The sequence below is a fragment of the Podarcis filfolensis genome, assembly GCF_964270895.1.
Source record: "Podarcis filfolensis genome assembly, chromosome: 4".
Lineage (NCBI taxonomy): Eukaryota > Metazoa > Chordata > Lepidosauria > Squamata > Lacertidae > Podarcis > Podarcis filfolensis.
In genome coordinates, this window is record NC_139607.1 from 40,055,275 (window position 1) to 40,075,228 (window position 19,954).

The 19,954-nt window shown below is 42.1% G+C and overlaps 1 protein-coding gene across 3 annotated transcripts in view; it reads left to right on the forward strand.

The window, feature by feature from the left end:
- Positions 1-19,954, forward strand: part of NHS (NHS actin remodeling regulator) — a 237,171-nt gene that overhangs the window by 29,459 nt on the left and 187,758 nt on the right. The window lies entirely within an intron of this gene.

Genomic DNA, 19,954 nt, shown 5'->3' on the forward strand with positions numbered 1-19,954 from the left:
GCTTTATTATGAATGTCAAAACATAGCCAAACATTAATGTACTGATTAATATACCCTGTAGTCATTGGGTATAATATTAAGACTTCTGGGGTTTTAATCATAATTATAGCCCATAGTTCAATTCACAAAAATGCCTGGAAGGTTGTCTAGGTACCTCTGCCCACACTTCTTGCAGTCATCTTAGGATCATGTTAATTTGTGTTTTTTAAAAAGTTTTAACAGGGTTTTTTTTAAAAAAAAATTGCAAGTGGGTGGGAGGTAGATTAGAAGCCATTAGGATTATTTATAATTAAACTCCCATGGTGATATCCACAAAGCCCTGTTGCTATGCATCTTATGCTCATGCCATTGGGGGCTGTATAACAACAATAAATCAGCCCCCCTGGAATAGATGGCCAGAGGGCCGCAATCAGAGCAAGTAATGTGTCCAAACCACAGCTCAGTGATGCTTGGGGTGGGGGGCTTAGTCATGATTTTCATGACTTGTAGAAGTTCAGCACAACCCTGAACTTCTATGAAGGCAATCCTGAAAAACATGAAGGATGTTTTTAAGGAGCAAGCAAAACGGAACAAAAATGGTTTGTGCATTTTCTCAAAGGTGTTTGTCAAGCTTAAAATGTACCATGTACAACGAGGGAGCGTATGAACTTTCTGTTGCCAGTGGCTCATCTTTCTGTTGAAAAGGGAGTTAGCTTTCTCATAAGATTGGCCCACAAACTTCCAGATTTGCCACTCAGTAAGAAGCAAGTAAATATGTAGCCACATTTTTCACATGGCAGTTAACGAGTTCTTAATTTAGCGGCTAAATTTTAGCCCCTTGCATGTGTCTGCCTACAGGACGAAACTGGCAAACAGCCCTTCATAGCTGACATTCTCTAGTTGCCAGGGGCTCAGCGCTGGTATTTCAGCGTTAGATGAAGAGACATTTTTAGAATGATGTTGTGATTAGGAACATTTCCACATAATCTCCCTTGATAGCTGCTTCACTCACTTTCCAGCAGCTGTGCTGTATTACAATAGGGGCTATGGACTCAAAAACTAAAGTTCTGGACTCACTTATCTCCTGTTAACTTTAAATTGGATGACACCATATTGAGCAGATGCAAGATTGCAGTTCTAATGTCCTATATACCTAACTGCCCCCCTTCAAAATACTATCTCCCATGTGTGTGTGTGTGAAAATTTTGCATTGATCTCTCTGGGATGATTTCACTACCAGTTGTGTGTGGGTCTCTAAAGTAATTAAAGACAGCCTGAATCTCTTAACAGGAGTGTAATTCTGCCCAGATTGTGTCAATTGATACAAACAGTGTTTTTTGTTTTTTTAAATGATGTGTTGTGGATGCCAACACAAAATGGCTACCATGGGCAAAAAAAGGAGAGAGGTGGTGGTACTCTGTGTTGGTGAGTCCTGTCACAAAAGAAGCTCTGTGCCATTATCAAACAGTTGCAGAATTTACCTTTGTTGACCACTTGAATGGAGAAAAGAAGAGTTTCGGTACCTTTCAGGGGCTATGCAGAAGAGGCTGTGCTACACAGGAGAAAAACTGCATGTTCTGACATTTTGTTAAGGGTACAGGAATACAATTCTCTCCCACCATCCCACCCTATCTGTGTGCATCTGGCTGCTCTGTTTACAGTTTGAACCTGGGCGCGTAATGAAACTATGATTTACAGAAATTGTCAAATCCAGAGCACCGTATTGCTCACATACATAATCCTTAAGCACCACATTTGACTTTGTAAGTGTTAGGCTGATGTATAGTCTGTAAATATTTAACCCAATGTGGAAGCCTTCATGCCGACTGTGTCTTGAGGGATGTCTTTTGCTTCATTGTTTATCATTTTCTAATGTTCCTGTTCCTCTGGTCACAAATGCCAGCAGGTAGCTTTCCATTCACAACCGAATATGCCTGAAATGTTCCAAACTAATGGTCAAAATTTGGCCATCTCTTCACTCCATGTGTGCATTTTGATTTAGTATGGCCCAGAATTTATGACCTCATTCTGAGCTGAGAGCTGTTATACACAGTATGCAGAATAAGGTAGTAGAATTCTGGGTTGTACCACAGATAGAATATTGTAAGTTTTTTTATGTTTCTTGTACAGAGAAGACTTCCTAGGAGTCGTGAATTAGCAAGTCGAAGACAGGACTACCTTGCACTTTCTCTCTGATGGAGTATTCATGCCACAGCCTACCACTGTATTCTGCACAGTGCCTTCAACTCAAGGCGTGCCTTCAGGCATGCCTTGGGTTGAAGACGCATGATGCAGTAACCATGCTACAGCTAAGTGCATTTGGGTCTCATCAGTGCCTGAATGGGATTTGAGATCCATGACGGAAGACAAGTGGGATAGAAATATATTGAAACAGGCAAATTTGATCAGTGCCTCTTATGGGAAGGCTATAATTTTTCAGATTCCAGAACCATAGCCAAGTTCTGCCAAATGCACAGTGGCAGAATAAGCATGTTGCAGAATGAGGTGGTAGAATCAAAATGTAGACGGGGGTGATACAGATCTGTTAGGAATGCCCCTCAATGGAAAACTAGCCCACCAGTGCTGGAGGTCTATTTTTTCTGCTTGCAGGGGTATATTTCTGAAGGGGCAGCATGCAGAAAGGTGATCTCTCACCTGCAGTCTTAAGGGGTTCTGCCTATCCTTCTACCACATTTCCACTTTATTCTGGTGCATGAGTCCATCCTTCCTAACCTACTTCTATATTCTCTGGAACAAATCACACACCCACACAAATATGTAAACTTAAGTTATTTATGTAGCTTAGTCTGAACAGCATGGTATTTCCTGTGTTGGCTTTGCAAGGGGGGGCGTCTCCAGCCAATGTAGACGAGGTATGGCTGCCCTTGTGGGCTTGACCTGCTCCCCCTGAAAGTCCACTGGGAACTACGCCTGCTTGTTTCTTGGCATGGCCCCCTGCTGCTATTGCTGGCTCCAGCGTTGCACTTAGGAGTCTTATCTGTACTTGGACACAAGTCACGTTCCCATGGGTTTGACAGCCACAGTATTGCCAGATACACAGTCACCCGCCAGAAGATCCCAGTCCCATCCTAAAATGCAGATGCTTAAAATAATGTGGTCAATCAAGAAAAAAGCAAATTTGTTTGTGGTTAGGATTAAACTAGGGTGCCCCGATTGGAAACAAAGCTCTATTATATGATCAATGTAACAGACCGTCCTCAAGGGAAATCCATAAAATCCCATTTATCCCACCAGCTGGAAGCAGTTGGATGTACTAACCAAAAACTGTGTTAGTCTGGGCTACAAAACACTCTCTACAAAGTCTGCATTTCTGAGCTAACATTTGGACCTTTTGATCTAACCAATTTCAGTTTCCTTTTTAAAGTTTATCTCTGCAAGAAACAGCTTGGTTTACCTTGGCTTCATTCTAAATTTATATTTGAGGCTGCCCAGAGCCCCCGGCTCTTAACGAGTACAACATTCCATTACAGACCATTTGCATAGACTTAAGTGCAGAGTCTACCCAAGTTCTGCATGTATGCATATTTCATTTTTCTTCTTCAAAAATTGCTCATAGCTTGCACTCCATTCAGTTGGAATAAGGACTCATTAATGAGAAATTTTAATGGGAAAGTAAAAGTTTGACCTAGAAATACACCATATTCACTTCAGACTTTAATTATTAAGTATATCTATTTATGCTAGTGTAATATTCAGTGCAATCTTAAAACATGTTTACCCTGAATTAAGCCTTACTGAGTTGAATATGGCCATGCTCCCTGGTGAGTGTGCTTAGGACTGCAGCATGGGATGCATTAAAAGCAGCGACTGAGATGGAAGAATACTGCCAATGGCACGGGGATATCCACAATCACTTCATCCAATGTGCAGAATAACACTTTGCATGTATACAGCACTTTATAGCCGTCAAAACACTTCGCCTCTATTGCCTCAGAATTCTTGCAGCCACCTTGCTATAGCGTGTGTGTTTGTTTCTGAGATTGAGAGATAGCGGTTGGGCTAAAGTAATCTAGGAAGGCAAGTTCTGAACTCAGAACTTGCATTGGTCCATGCTTATCACTCTTGCACAAGTTGCATGTTGAAGTCTAAGTTGTTTGCAATTTTAAAATGGTATGGAACTGTATTCCTGGTTGCATTATTTGTTAGGGAGAGCTTGCATTTCCTCATCTGAGGCATCTCCCGATGTGGTACTCGCACACATCTCACCACAGTGGAGGGCAAAAAGAGATGTGCGGCTTTTCCTTTAGATATTACACCAGAAAGCAGAAACAGGAAAAGTGAAATCATGAATTGCTTGTTCATATACTTTGCCTGTTTCAAGGTAATGTCTGAATTTGCTGTTAGAAATCTAAATGCAGAATTGGGACCTGAAGCACAGTAGTCATGTTCAGGGATTCTTCACTACCATGCCCAGCAACACAACAGCAAGACATGGGGGGTGTCAGTCGTGCCAGGTTTCCCTATTCTAATTTGGTGCACTTCTCCCCAGTGTACACTTGTACACTGCAAAGGACTATAGGGAGAGATCCTTTCACACCTAGAGTGCTATGTGCAAATTCTTCCATGGAATTTGGAATGCTGGTTGTTCAGGCTTCCAGATTCTGGGGAGTTTTTGTGCACAGAAGTACACACACACACCCTCCCCAGAGCAATTTCCACTGTATGTACAGATGTTGTGGAGGAAGACCTAGATAAGTGTATGACATTGGAGGCAGGACTACTAGGTGTATCCCTACTTCTTGTTCCTTTAGGGTGAAGGGCAAGAAATAAATAATAAACTTACTGAAAACAAGAGTGAAAAAGTCTTGCATAGGGCTAATGTAGGGCAGCAAGTTAAACAACCCTCTGCATTCTACCTGCTTCCCATCTCCTGCGGCCCTCCTTTTAGGTCCCCCCTCCCCTACCAAGATGTTTTGTGCCTTTTGCAAAATGGGGGGCTCCTCTGAGCAGGCGGGCACCTCTGTATTGTTTCTCCGTGGCCCTGTTGTGTCTGCAGTCCTGTTGGCACTCGCCAGTTGAGTGTGCTTTTAGATGGAAGGTTGATTGTTCAGGACAGCTGTGTGTCTGCATTCTGGAGCCAGTGCAGCTCCCCTTATGCAACAGGCTTTGAGTAACAGCACTGTCTGCCATAGCATTACTTGTTTATAAGAAAAGGTTGTCTGATTATTCCCCCAGATAGTGCTGTTGCCTCCCTTTACAGGAGTATGAAAGGATTTGTTCCCACTTCTACTATCTGACTGGGCTTTAATGTTCTTGATTACCAGTGACCCAAAAAGTCTGCTGAGCATCCCTTTTATGGAGTGTGTGCCGGCAAAGCTTGAAGTCTTTCCTTCCCTCTAGGCTTCACTCTGTTATTGTGTCTAGTCTGTCAGCTGAAATGCTGTATTTTGTTCATTGTGCTTTGCAGGGAAATGCTTGATCTAATAATGTTTTGAATATTTTAGAAAGGTTTCGATATCAGAAAAGCCAGGAATATTTGAAAAGGTTAGAATCTTTGCAGTGCATGTTTTTCATCATTCAGAGCTTCTAGTTCTGATTTTCCTCTTAAACTAGTTTCTTGCTCCCCCTCCCCCACGATACAATCCATGAACTGTACACACACACACACACACACACACACACACACTGTATTGTATGAAGGTGCTTGAAAGATATACCATTGGAAAGAGAAAATAGTTAACTGAATGAATCCATGTTTCCACTCAGTGCTTTGCACATGGTTGCTCTGGAGCAGTTTCCCCCATCCCAGGTCCCCGGTTGTTACAATCATAGAATTGCAGAGTTGGAAGGGACCCAAGGGTCATCTAGTCCACCCCTTCAATGTTGTTGGCCTACAATCCCCTCCTCCCATTACCTCCAACTACCATGGTGAGAGGTCCAGGAGTTATAGAGTGCAATGACATCTGTTGACCAAGGGTTGGAGAAGGCTGCTCTAGAATCATCTGTTTCAGACTGAATGGCTTCCATATGCCCGTCTCTTCCTCAGGAATCCCATGGGCCTGCCATGCTGAAGAAGCTGAGCCTTCAAAGCATGGATTTGGGAGTTTGGATTCACAGTAGGGGGGTGGGACATCCTTCAGCTCCTTCTCTTCCCTCAGATGTGCTCACAAACCTGCCATGAGCTCCCCCCTGGTTACAAATATTGATGTAAGGCAGAGAAGGCGGCCGGATGAAGCCCAAGGGCCCAGCCTCATCCGGCCTTCAGCAAAGCCCCCAAAACTTCTGCTTTCTCACACACCTCAGTAGCTTTCTCACAAGCTAAGTCATAGGCAAAGGCTTATTATTATTCCTATCTGGCTTCCAGCATCTTCTGAAAGAAGGTAATCATGCTTAGCATATTTTCAGATTAAAGTAATGGGCACTTTTCACTCTACATGTCTTCCCTACATTCCCTACAGCATGGCTTTCTGATATGGCTACGGTAATATTGTCAATATCTAAATCAGGTGTGGAGGACATTTTGCCCTCCAGATGTTTCTAAACTGCAACTCCCATCAGTCTCAGCAAGCATGGCCAAGGATGATAGGAGTTGCGATTCTGCAACATCTGGAGGGCCAAAGGTACCCCCACATCTGATCTAAACTATACAAAAATCAACAGGCCTTTTTATATGTAGTTCAATTCAGGCAACCCTTCGAATGGGGTTAAAAGCAGTGGGCAATTTCTTTCTAAATCAAACAAACTTTTTAAAATAGAAAAGTTATTCGTTTCATTAGAGGTGAAATGAGGAACCATTTCAGTGAACTTCTTTAGGATTTTAGAATTTATGATAGAAAGCTGGACATCAGATGTGCTGCTCTTTGTCAGTTGGAATCAGTAAGCAATCTTGTTTTTGTTCTGCTGAATAACTTAATTCAATATCATTTCAAGCAACTGTGGTTCTTCCCAATAACTTTCCTGTTGTTTTTAACTGAAGGGAACATTGTGCTGCTTCAGGAAGATAAGGCTGACAAGAAGAACGGAGAAACTATTTACTGAGAATTATCAACTGTTATTTTTTTCTAGTTATAAAACTGCAGAGAATAGTTTCATTGACTTCTTATGTTTGGGAACTGCTCAGTAGTTAACAAGGTGTTAATAATGTGTTTGTTTAGTCCCTTCTGGACAACCTGGACCATAGAAACAAAAGTTCTCTTATTTTATTTGTTTGTTTTAAATGTCATGGTTTGGAGAAGGCTAAAATTCTATCCTATCTGTCAATCAACCACAATATTTATCTGGATTAGTCAACATTCACCAGCTTTCAAAAAGGATGTTAAATTTAACACCTGATAAATACCTTAATCCTAAATGCATTTGTTTGGAAGCAGGTCCCATTGACTTCCTTGGATATTCGTTTTCAGTAAGGACAGTTCCACTGTGGGAAACACTGATGTTTCTGGTAGAAAATACATAAAATGTGGGCATCATACAGGAATCTGGATAACACTGGACATCCGTGTACCCTATTAACCCTTTACATGTTTGCTGCCTTCAGTGGTGAAAAGTAGAATTTCTGCTGAAACTGCCCAGATAAAAGTTCCAAAGAAGAAATGAGCATCACAGGCCCTCTGAATTCTTCCTCTCAGATTAAAATCTGAGCCAGATAAGAATTCCTGGTTGACTGGCTGTCCCTACAATTAATTCCTCCTCCCACATTTCCCTTCAGGCTGCTTTGTTATGTACTGAAGTTCTCACCCTGGGCCAGCAGAAGAATACTGTAGATAGTTTTCACTCAGGTCCACATATGCAAATAAGGAATTGAAAGTGACGTTCAGTGATTGGATAGTTTCAGAAAGTTGTTACTGTTGTGTTGTAGTGGAGCTCTATATAAGCAGGCTGGCTGAACCCTTCAGTTCAGTTTTGTTCTGACCTGTGAATAAACAAGAGCTGTCTGAAGAATCGCTGTGTTGTCTGATATGTTCGCCCACAACTTAACATACTTGACTGAGTTAGTGGCAGGAGCAGTGACTCTCTGACCTTTCTAGCCAGGTGCTGCATTGACCCCAGTGGCTCTTGGGGAAACCCAGTTTTCGCAAGACATTCCCTGAAGGCCTGTCCTGGATGCCAGTTCTGCTACTGGCCCAGCCAATAAATGTGATTTGCAGGAAATACGGAAGGGGTGTTCGGGTACCAGGGTTAGGCGCGACGGAAGGAAGTTTTGGGAATGGCTCGGCTTATTTCCAGTCTAAACTTGTTTTATCCATGTACGAGGTTCGTTGTCCACACAAAGAACATGTTCAAATGTTTATCTTTAAGGTGACTTAAATCTCTTCCAGGTGTAATATAAAGAAGCAAATCAGATTGAGGCAGGAGAACTAGAAGAAGGATTGGGGTGGGGGAAGAGAGAGACATGATTTTGGCTCCTTCTGCTCAGGGCCCTAAATTACATTTTGGTGCATTTCTCATATTCTTTAATTTGTTCTCCTTCCGGTGCCCTCGGTTGGGAATTTTAAGTGTTCGTCATTTTGTTTCAAAGCCAGGCTTCTTTTACCTTTGAACTTACATAACCACTGCCTGCTCAGGTGGACTTGGCTTCACTCCCATTTGACAATCTTCCAGGTCTGGCCAAAGTAAAGGAGAAAGAGCTGAGGCAGAGAAAAGAAAATGGGCTACATAAAAAGCCTTTCTCTCTCTCTCTCTCTCTCTGTATATATATATATATATATATATATATATATATATATATATATATGCTACTACCTTGGCAAAGTAAGATAAAAATAAATTGAAGTTATGTGCTGTGCTCCAGGGTCTTTCCTGGTCATGAGATGTAACTTGATGGTGTTTTTTATATACGTATATATAGACAGTGCCCTGGAAGGAAAACGGGAGCAGTGTTTCACAGCAGGATCTTATTTATTTCCTTAACCACAAAATTTATGTACTGCTTGATTGTAAATGGGAATTACATATAAGTAAACATGTATAGATTTGCAGTGTTAGGTCAAAATTCTAGGCACACTTACTAGTGAGTAAGCCTATATTAAGTACTATGGGAATTACTGCCAAGCAAGCCTGAAGATATAGACAGACAGACAGACAGGCATTAGGCCATTATAAGTTTCAGTGCCATCCTGTGTGGATCTAGTCAGACCTAAGTCCCACAGAGTTCAAAGGAACTTATTCCCAGATTAGTGTGTATGGGATGGAAGCCTTAAAATGTCGAAGTGAGAAATCCTTTCCTTGACAGCAAATTAGAATTAAGGAACAGCTGCCAGAACGAAATGATGGAGGGGAAGTCCAGTTTACTCCATTATGGATTTTGCTCTCACCCTATCATTGTTTTTATACATCAAGCTACTTCAGACCTGCAATATTATCACGGTGCTTTAATGTTTAATTCACTTTGATTTGGTCCACAGAAACAGCAAGTGTTTCTTCAGGCAAATCCAAGGCATCTAAGAAGCCCTGCTGAGAATATAACTCTCTAGAAAGAACCGCAGAGAAAACAGAGGAGGAGAATTTATTGGGTTTTTTTATTTCAGTCGTGAAATTGAAAACTTCTTAAAAATTATTTTTGGGGAAAGAAGGTAGAGTCTCCCCACCTACCATAAAATAACTCCTTCATCTGCTGCACATGTGACCTCTCTTGGGAGAACTGGTAAAATTGGTAGGTGTGTAATTTTGGGAGAGGTGAAAGAAACCCATCAATGTCTAGAAAGTGCAGTGGAAAATGAAGACTTAGGTGTGAAAGTGTCCGTGCTGGTAGCAGCTCATTAACAAACTTAACACGGAGATTATTCTCACAAAGAGCTGCAGTTTTAGGTGGCAAGTCCCTGTGAAATCTGTGGGACTGGCTTTGGGGTAAACATCACCTGTTTATACCAGGTGATGGGGAACCTGTGGCCCTCCAGGTGGTGTTGGACTCCCATCGTCCTCAGCCAACATGGCTGATAAGGATGAAGGAAGTTGTAGTCTAGCAACATGTGGGAAGGCTACATGTTCTCCACCTCCACTTTGAAATGGAGAGGGTGTGTCCAGGAGTTATTTAAAATAGGAAAGTTCACATGCTACATAATATGAACTCCTTCTTTATGGAAGTGAAGACTATCAGAGGCAGGGCTTTTTTCAGGGGGAACTCACAGGAACTCAGTCCCAGCACCTTTCAGGTGGGTGCCGTTGCCATTCTAAGAGAACGAGGAAGGTGTTCATCACCTCCTTTTTCATCATCATTCTTCTTCTAGAAAAATAGCATTGATCAGAGGCTTCTAGTCATGATGGCTGTATAGTTCCCTCTAGGATCTGATGTGGCCTGGTTCTGAATATCAGTTGCTGAGCAACAGATCCGCTCATATCATGCTATCTATCTTCATCTGGGCATCTGCTTGGCCACTGTGATAACAGGATGCTGGACTTGATAGGCACCGTTCTTTTTATGAACCTACCTGAGCCTTATGATCGGCATCAATGACGCTGGTTATTTGATAGGCACCAAGAACGCAACCTTTTTGAAGGTGGTACTGAATTTATGAAACTCTTTCCCTGAAGTGGTCCAATAAGCTCTTCCTCGTTTTCGGTTCAGACCATTGTTGTTTTTATTCCAGAAGGCATTTTATCATTGATTTCTGCTGGATTTTTTTTTTTTAAATGTTGATTCTTGTTTTATTCTCTGTTTTTATATTTTTAGGATGTGGTTTATTTGAAGCTTGTGTTTTTATTTTTCTATTGTGGTTTCATTTTGTAAACCACTTTGAAAAACCTGGCACTGTATAGGACAGAAAAAGGGAGCAGGTTCATTTAATTTTCTCCATGCCATTATAGGATACTCCCAGCCTGGTGTGGGTGGGTGTATTTTGTATGTGCACTTGAAGGAGTTTAAATTGACTGCTGGACAAATTATGTGTTATGATGAACATACATTTCAAAAAGTATGCTTAAGCTAGCCACTTTTACTTAGAAGGGAAAGTGATTCAAATTGGGAGCCCATGCCAATTGCCTGCTGGCAGTTCATTGTTTCTGAACTAACCAGTGCTACTGGGGGCTGTTTGGGCAAAAAAGTGGTGTGGGTCCTGATTCAGATTGGCAGCACATTCCAGATTGGGGTCCCACATAGCTGCTTTTCTTTCAAAATGTAAGTGGATAGCTGAAGCACAATCTTTTTTTTTTTAAAAAAAAGAATAATGCTATGTGTAGTTTGTAACAGCTGACCACTCTGGAAAGAGACCTAGTAGTTTGTGGTTGAAAGGCTACTGGAGGTGTCCTCCTTCGCAATGGGAGTAATGGGGTATAACGCAATGTGGCTGCTCAGAATGCTTTTGACGAAATTCTAGTCTCATTGGAGCCATCACTACTTTTGTTGCCCTACTGGCAACCAATATTTCACCCCTTTTGGGGCAGCATTCCATTATTAAGGATGCATGGAAGGACATTTAGAACATAGCGAAATTGACTGCTAAAGTAGTTGATTTATGAAGGGAAATTACTGAGTGCTTATTAGCTAGGTGCTTTATTATCAACAATAAGGCTCTGCAATTACTGCTGTTTCTTTTATTAAAAATCATGATGGGCCTGTTTTATTTATGGAACATCAAGAATGTGTTAGATTCCTGTGAAATAAAGCTTCACAGCAGGCCGACAAGGGAGGCAATTATTTTTGCATGTCTCTTGCAGATGAGTAAACAGCGCAAGTGACTTCTCCGTGGTGACACAATAAGTTGTAGGCAGAATGGCGATTTGTACGTAAGACTATTAACTCCTTGACCTGTGCTCTAAATTGTATGACAACAATACCATTTGCCTGAACAAAGCTCTGTTGAAATCCATGAACATTTCTCTCTGATTGACGACGTCAATACTTGTCAACTGGGTCACCAGTAACAAGTCGGTCATTTATTTAGCCCATACAAGATGTGCATTGTCGACTCCAGATGAAATCAAGAAAATACAGAAAGCTCTTTTCCTCTTGAGATCTCTCGGTATTGTTTCCTTGGTGTGCCGTGGCTATCCCATCCACACCATAGTATTTGGCATTGTATTGTCCAGGTCTATTAATAATGGACTGCTGTTCTATAGGTGGAACAGTTTTCTCATTGAATTCCAAGAGGGGAGGGGGAATAGCTGTATTTTGGAGCAGGAGCAAAATGATGGAATGTTGTGGCACCTCAAAGACTAAATGAGTCCCTCTGGAATGTGCTTTTGCAAGCAATGGCATCTGCTTGCAAGTGCACAGTGGAAAAATGAGAAGGAATGATGAATTTACTTTGCTGAAATGCTTTCAGAAGTCTGAACCTGCTCAAAGAGGAAATATTTTAGTTCGGGATGACTCACTGCCAACTCCATAGAGATGCAAACACCAGTATTCTTCCATCTTTTTGAGGATGTGATAAAACATAGTGGTTTCGCAACCAATGTCCAATCAGTCCTGTGACTGTCAGTTGAGAGGATCAAAGTATGATCTATGACCAGGCATGATGGGATTTGTAGTCCAACCAGGACCTAAACCCAAATTTCCAAAACTGTTATTCTGACATGTGAGAGGTGCTGAGACTGCAGTCATGCAAAGAAAGTAAGAGGCAACAGAGTACAGCTAATTCCATTCAAATAATGCAGTGGTTCAGTCACATTATTCCATGTGTATCTTTGTGGCTTATTTTTAAAATTAATTTGCTTGTGGGGCTTGAAATTAGAAGTGTGGTAAGCATATAGTAAACTACCAGAATACCTTAATTTCACATCTGGTGGAAAGTTAGTTAAGACCCACAGATCTCACAGAGTTGCATAGTATAGAAGAGGATTACTTTGACTCTGGGCCACCAGATTCAACACACAGCAAGCTGCGCTCAAGAATATACCAGGTAGCAGTCACACCCTGCCTGTGCTCAAATGTTACTTTTCCCACCCATTATTACTTTATTAAAAATACATTTTTATAAAAATGTCATCCTTCCTCTAAAGAGCCCACAGTTTTATTCTCAACAACCATGCATGGGAGGTTAAGATGAGAGGGGTTGTCCCAAGACCACCTAATGAGCTTCATGGCTGAACAGGGCCTTTAACAGGGGCAAGAGCCACAGTGGTGTAGTGGTTAGAGTGTTGGGCTTGGACCTGGGAGTCCAGGACTCAAATCCCCACTTGGCCATGAAGCTCACTGGGTGACCTTGGACCAGTCACTGCCTCTTAGCCTAACCCACCTCATAGGGTTGCTGTGGCGATTAAAGGAGTGGGGAGACCCATGTGTGCCACATTGAGCCTGTTAGAGGAAAAAATATGGGATATAAATGAATGAATGAATGCACCCTTGCCTTCCTGGTCCTCATCTGGCACTCTTGGTTTGGTATTGTGGCAGGGTTGCTAGACATTTCAGGAGAGTGTCAGCCCCACTTCTCCTGCTTTTTAAAATTCAACGTGATCTCTGGTTCCGTGGGGTGGTAAAAAGCATCACATTTGCTTTCACAGTAGCTACTGAAGTCATGGAGGGGGAATATGACCTCTTAATAATTTTTTGAAGTCTGATCCTTCAAGTTCTTTGTTGAAGCGAGCTTTGTAGACATGAATGGAACGTGTGCCAGAAAAGCCATGTGAGGTTATGCATCCTGGCTCCCCCTCCCCCCGCTCCCACACATTTCATGTTTTCAAAGAATCCAAGGGAGGGGGGAGGGCAGCCAACACTCAACACTTCCTGCTACATGTGGCACCAGCTTAGAAAATTATAGCAGTATGGATGGAATATGCAAGATAAGGATTCGTGGAATTACTATAATTCACTTATCAACCTGATTTTTCAACAAGCTGTGCGTGCAATTAGCATGATTATACATATAGATTGAATAACTGTATGTGCAAATAGGAAACTGTGCTAATTTGCAAGCGCAATTAGCCAGTTTGGGTGTGCAATCACAGTAATTGTGGGGGCCTAAATAGTTTTGTTTTTTAAAAAAACAAAAAGCCCCCAAATTTGTCTTAAGTTTATAATGGTTCGTGCCCTCAGAGAGACATCACTAATTAAATATGAAAAGCAGCACCAAGCAAGCAAGCAAGAGAAGTTCACTGGCAAAACATATCCTTGCATGCGGAAAGCCCTAACTTCAAGCCTCAGCAGCCCCAGTTAAAATTCGCGCAGCAGCTGCAAGGACAAATGCCTCTGACTGTGAGAAGCTGCTACTAGCTGGAGTGGCAGGGCTGGTCAGCGTCCCATCAACTCCAGCCAGCATGGCCAATGGTCAGAAATGACAGCAGCTGTGGTCCAACATGGAGGACACCATGTTGTGTACTGTGCACTAGGGGCCCACATGTGCCACCAGTCTGGCTTGGTATACCTGCCCTAACGTTGGTTTATCACTCACGTGTCATGTGAGTCCTCTCATTTTTCCATTTAGCGTACTATAGTTTAACATCACTCTCCCCCTTCCTTAGCCCTTTGGTCTAAATCGCTTCTGCAAAAAAGAGATCCCACTATTGCTTCCCCATGTCTCTGTTCTCCCCAAAGCTGCATCCGTTTCCAGTGGCTTCCAGCACTTTTGATGAATGGTGTGTTGGCCAGACTTGTTTTCTTCAAGTGGGTGTATTGAAACTTGACTCTCTAATAGTGTTGGTGGTCTGTCAGTTCTTTATCTGAGTGGAACACAAACCAGCTGTTTGTTGCAATTAGTGGCCATCTATTCTAAAACATCCAGCTTTGGTTTCTGTCTAAGAAGCCTCTCCTTTTCACAGTGTCGTTTTCCTTTTCCTCTTTAATTAGCTATCCTTTCGTTCTACAGCTTGTCATTTAGCCAGTTTTTGGTGGGAGACAGGGAGGAAAGATTTATAATCGACCAGGCAGGTCTGTCAGGTATTTGGTATGTCTTATATAATGAATGTGGGTTATGGAATTTACCCTTTTATTGTGCTTTTAATACTTTGTTGGAAGCCGCCCAGTCAGATGGGTGGCATATAAATAACAATAAATTATTCTTATTCTTATTACCTAAGAATGTGTAGGGTGTTGTTGTTTTCTATTTACTCATATTTATATCTTTCTTTTGCATGGCATTTACCATGCACAAATATTTATGGGGGTACACCATGACAGGATGCAATAACCTGCTTGTCTTTGGCCTAGGATCTGATATGCAGAGACGTTTCAAGGAACTGGTATGTGTCTGTCTATATCATGTTAAATTGAAGGGGGACTCTTGTTCAGCCCAAGGGTATAATGTCACATTTCAAGGACAGTTTTCAGTTCAGCAAAAGCACTGGAGATGAGCTTGAAGTAAGGCTGGTGAGGAATGCGTCTGGGTAGAACCTGAAAGTCTGGATAAAGAGGCAGTATCCCCCCACCCTGATACTTGAGGTTGCCCATCTCTACATTTAATATTTATTAGGACACAAGGATGGGAAGCTTGTAACCCTCCAGATGTTGGGGGACTACAACTTCCATCATCCCCTTGACCATTGGCCATGCGGGATGGCACAGATGGGGAACTGGAGTCTATCTGGAGAGCCTTAGGATGTGATCATTAACATGGTTACCTAAAAATATGGTACCCTTCGCATGGAGCTTCATGTCAGCTGCATTTCTGTGGTTTGATCCTGTGACAACCACATATGAATGATGTTGCTGTGTGGACAGGGCAGATTGCATGGTGTTTTTCCTGCATAATTGGCAACCTCCCTCTTGGTGGGATACCAATTACACATGAACAGCCCATACAATCTGCTTGACTCTCATAGTTGTATCATAAACACAGTCAGTAGCAAGACATACAAGATTGCATCTCTCCAAAGCAATGGCAACCTGGCTGCAAGTAAAGGGACCCGATCCTGTTCGTTTCAGCAGAGCTAATTGAGCAGCTGTAACATAGTGGCTAAAGAGCTTGAGCTGCAAGCTGGAATTTCCAAACTTCAAACCTCACTTCAGCCATGCAAGCTGCTGTATTTTAGCCTTGATCTCCCACCCCATATGAAACATGGAGATAATACTACGAACTACCTCAAAAGAATTGCTCCAATAATGTATATGAAGCACTTACAGATCTGTATAGTTGTTAATTAGTATTCATTCATTTAAACCATACACACTTAGCGCTTTTTTTTTGTAAATAAATATCTTTATAGTGGATTGCAATTTATGCTCCATGTATCTGAAGAAGTGTGCATGCACACGAAAGCTCATACCAAGAACTAACTTAGTTGGTCTTTAAGGTGCTACTGGAAGGAAAAATTTTTTTTTGTTTTGACTATGCTCCATAGGTTATTGTGCTGTAGCATAGCAATATATTAGCAAGACTATGAGGCAACAGTGATATAAATCCAATAGTTTTGTCTTTGTGCTGTTGTTTTTATTAAAACACCCATATTCTTGCTTTTTGCCATGACAAATGCTTCTGTGTACGTATAATCACAAGGTGTTTTCACAACCTCATTTGAAGGGCTACAAAGAGAGAGCCATTTCCTGATGTTGAATAGGTCACATTTTCTCAGAGGAACAAAAGGGGCCTCATGGCTGCCTCGTTGGCAAACCCTTCTGAGACATCCTTCTCTTGGACAGCTGGTTCTTTTCACCTTGCAATTATAAACATTTTGATAATAGGTTTCCAGTTCCCATTTTAAATAATTATCCATGCTTGTTGAAGCAGAGGCCTCAACTAGGAAGATCGTAACTTTTGATCCACAGCCTACTGAAAGAGCCACACTGGGGTGGGTGGGTGGGATGAAGAAGCAATGCTACTCTTGAGCAAGACAAATAAAATATTTATTTGATCTCTCAAGTTAAGAGGATAAAAACCATTGTGTTAACAGCACACACACACACACACACACACAAACCTGACCATCACAAAACAGAGCTCCTAATTTCACATTTTGCTAGGTTAAAACCTTTGCCTATTAAGGAAGAAGATAAAACTATTTTTTTTGTTGGGCATTTTATTTGATAATATGGAATTTATATGTTGACAATGGGTCTCAAAATGTTGCAGGGAAATGTAACCTGTTTAATTTTTGGCAGTCCTGTTAAATAGAACAGGAGCCCTGCAAGGAACAGATAGGCAGCCATAGCTGCCATAGGATTGCAAGATTAAATCTTACTTACATGGGCAGAGCTTCAGTTGCATTCTTCAGTCAAGATAACAAAGATGAACTGTAGAATGAGTGCTCTTGGTGCAGAGGATTAATTTGTAGAACTCTTAAATAGCAGGGTTGGAAGATACCCGAGAGCTAGTGAGTGTACAAATGAATGAATTGAGGGAGACATGCTGGGATAGTCCCAGTTACAGTGTGCAGCATGCTCATGTCACACATGGTGGAAGGAAGGAAGGCGGACCAATGTCAGAGATGTCTCCAGGATATGAACTCAGTTTAGTACAAAACATGCCTCCACCTTAAGCTAGGAAGCTATGTCATGGGATACATTGGCATTTATCTAAGTATGCAGTCATTCAGTAGCAGTATGGGGATTAGAATTTTCTCCATAACTATCTGGTGGCCGGCATGTCGTTGCAATAACAGTGATTTAACTTTCAGAGCAACCCAGCTGTGTGTGTGTGTGTGTAGAAGCCATGGTGAAGCAATAGCCACTGTCTCTAGAGTCCTGCTGGCCATCTGTGGCCAGGGTGGGGCATGGGATGGTAGCTCCAGACTGGTGTAGTTTCCAGGTCTGTTTGGTGGGGGAGGGAGACATGTCAGGAGAATGTGGGGACTTGGGATCCATTGGATTCACAGCTGTCCCAGACATGCCCCAACACATGTCCCAACACCCCATTTTGATCTGCTTCTGGCAGGATATCTACACACTTGGACCATTCCAGCGTGCATCCAGTGGTGTAAGTGCTGCTTTATATGGTTTAGTTGGCTGAATGCCAACTGCAGGGTTACAGCTTTAATGCAATTTGAAGAAATGGTGCCTGAACTTTCTTGTTTTCCTTTTCACACCCCATCCTTTTTTCTCTCCAGACATGCCTACTGTATTGTTAAGCCTGGAGGCAGGGCCTGTGTTTTTATTTAATCTTTGGTGGACAGATGTACTTATTCTCTTTTATCTTGAGTGACTGACAATGAGTTCTGTAGGGAATTGAGACACGGCAAAACCTTTCAAAATATGCTCTGAACAAAGGTAAAGGTGCGATGGAAAAAACGGCACACCCATCACTGGGCATGATGATGCAATTGCATCACCTTCACCTCTGTCTGTCACCCCCTTCCCCAAATGATATGCTTCCAGTCCGAGTCTGAAGTGGAAGTAAATGTATGAACCTTATCCGAGTGGGATAAATAGTACATTCATCCGAGTAGTGTCTGCTACTGCCTGGCTATGGTTTTGCAAACCTTTGGACAGGGTTTTTAAAGCCTTCCTGCCTGTGTGAGGAACAGATGTGGTTGTATTTCACCTCCCACCAACCCCTGACAATTGCCCTTGCTGGCAAAGCCTAATGGGAATCCCATGGGCATTTGGACCACAGATGCTCTTCTACTTTACAGAGATGCCAGTAATTGAACCAGGACTCTTCTACATGCAAAGGGTATGTTTTGTCACTGGGCTGCGGCTTCTTCACTCATGGCGATGGGGGAATAGCATAGGCACGAGATGATATTGGGAGTAGCTTTCTTATTGCTTCACAACAAAGGTGATTCCTGCTTCTAAGGATCTGAATTTGTCAGATTCCCATGGCCCATGGCAGCTATGCTTTTGTGTTCAGGAGCACACCCTTCATCCACAAATTACCCCTTTCTGCCAGAATCCTCCCACTGTATCCCAGGCACTTTCTTCTGAGACCTTTTCTTGACCCCCTTTCTAGCTTTTGAAGCGTCTTTCACTAGCACCATTCTTTCTTTCTGCCTTTGAGAATGCTGCTGTTCCTAGCTCAAAAACTTGAGATGCAGGAGGTTCTGAAATATTGAATAGAGGACACCAAGGTCATATGGCCAAATGTGGCAGAACCAGCATAGGTTTCCCAAAAGGTGGTTCTTCATCCTTTCCATTACCCATTTTTGACTTCTCTTGGCTTGCTGGACGACAGCAGCAGTTGCTCCTTGGAAATTGGTATGGTTACCCACTTCACTGTTAGCGTTCACTGGCATTATTGAGCTGCATCCTCCATTCCCCCCCCCATCAGCTTTTGTTATGCATTCAAGCATTCAGCCAACCCTTTAGTTGACTTTAAATTTTACAGTAAGGAAGAGCCAAGAGCACACAGTTCAGAGTTCAAGACAGACCATTCTCTTGTTCAAATCTAATTTTGGTTAGTTGGTGGGTGAGCAAAACCTTTTCTTTACTATTGCTACATTTGAGTTCTAGGGACCCTTCCTGGTTTGCAATGCACTTTTCATCCTAAACAGAGTTACAAGAAATTTGAGAAGTTATTGGTCAAATCAGTTATGTAGAGTATATGCTCCTTGCCAGCATAAGCAAAAAAAAATTTTATAGTATATTTCCTGAATGACTAAAAGTTCTTCACCTTCAACAATGGCATATTTTAGCAATCGTTTGTAGCATGCTAGTAAGACAGGCTGGTAATACCTTCCCCATATTACACATGGGAGATTGATAGACATATTTTATGTCTGTTTATTTACATTCATATCCTGCCTTTCTTCCATCATGCATCCCCAGGTGGTGGACATGTGGTTCCCAGGTGGTCAGCTTTTCCAAGCAATGGCTGTACTCAGACCTGCTTTGCTTCAGCAAGGTTCTGGCCTCATTACCTGCGGAGTTCACAGACGAAGTGAAAATCGTAGCTAATATTCTTAATCACTTAATAGGAGCTGAACATTTGCTCACGTTTTCGTAGAGAGAAGCCACACAAAAACCCCCACCTCTGCTCCCCCTAAGGGGTTTATTTAATGTTTTGCTCACACAAGGGTATTCCCCACCCATTCTTCCCTAGGGCAGCTCTTTTCACTCCTGAAAGCCTCCCCTGAGTTCTGGAGACAGAAATATTTTGTTCTGCTTGCAGGATTTGTGACTCGTAGGGTTTGGGACTATTGAGGGAGGGTGGAAGGTACAGGGGCATAAAGGCTATGAAGGGATACTATTAATTTTTTTTTTTTTGCACAGCAG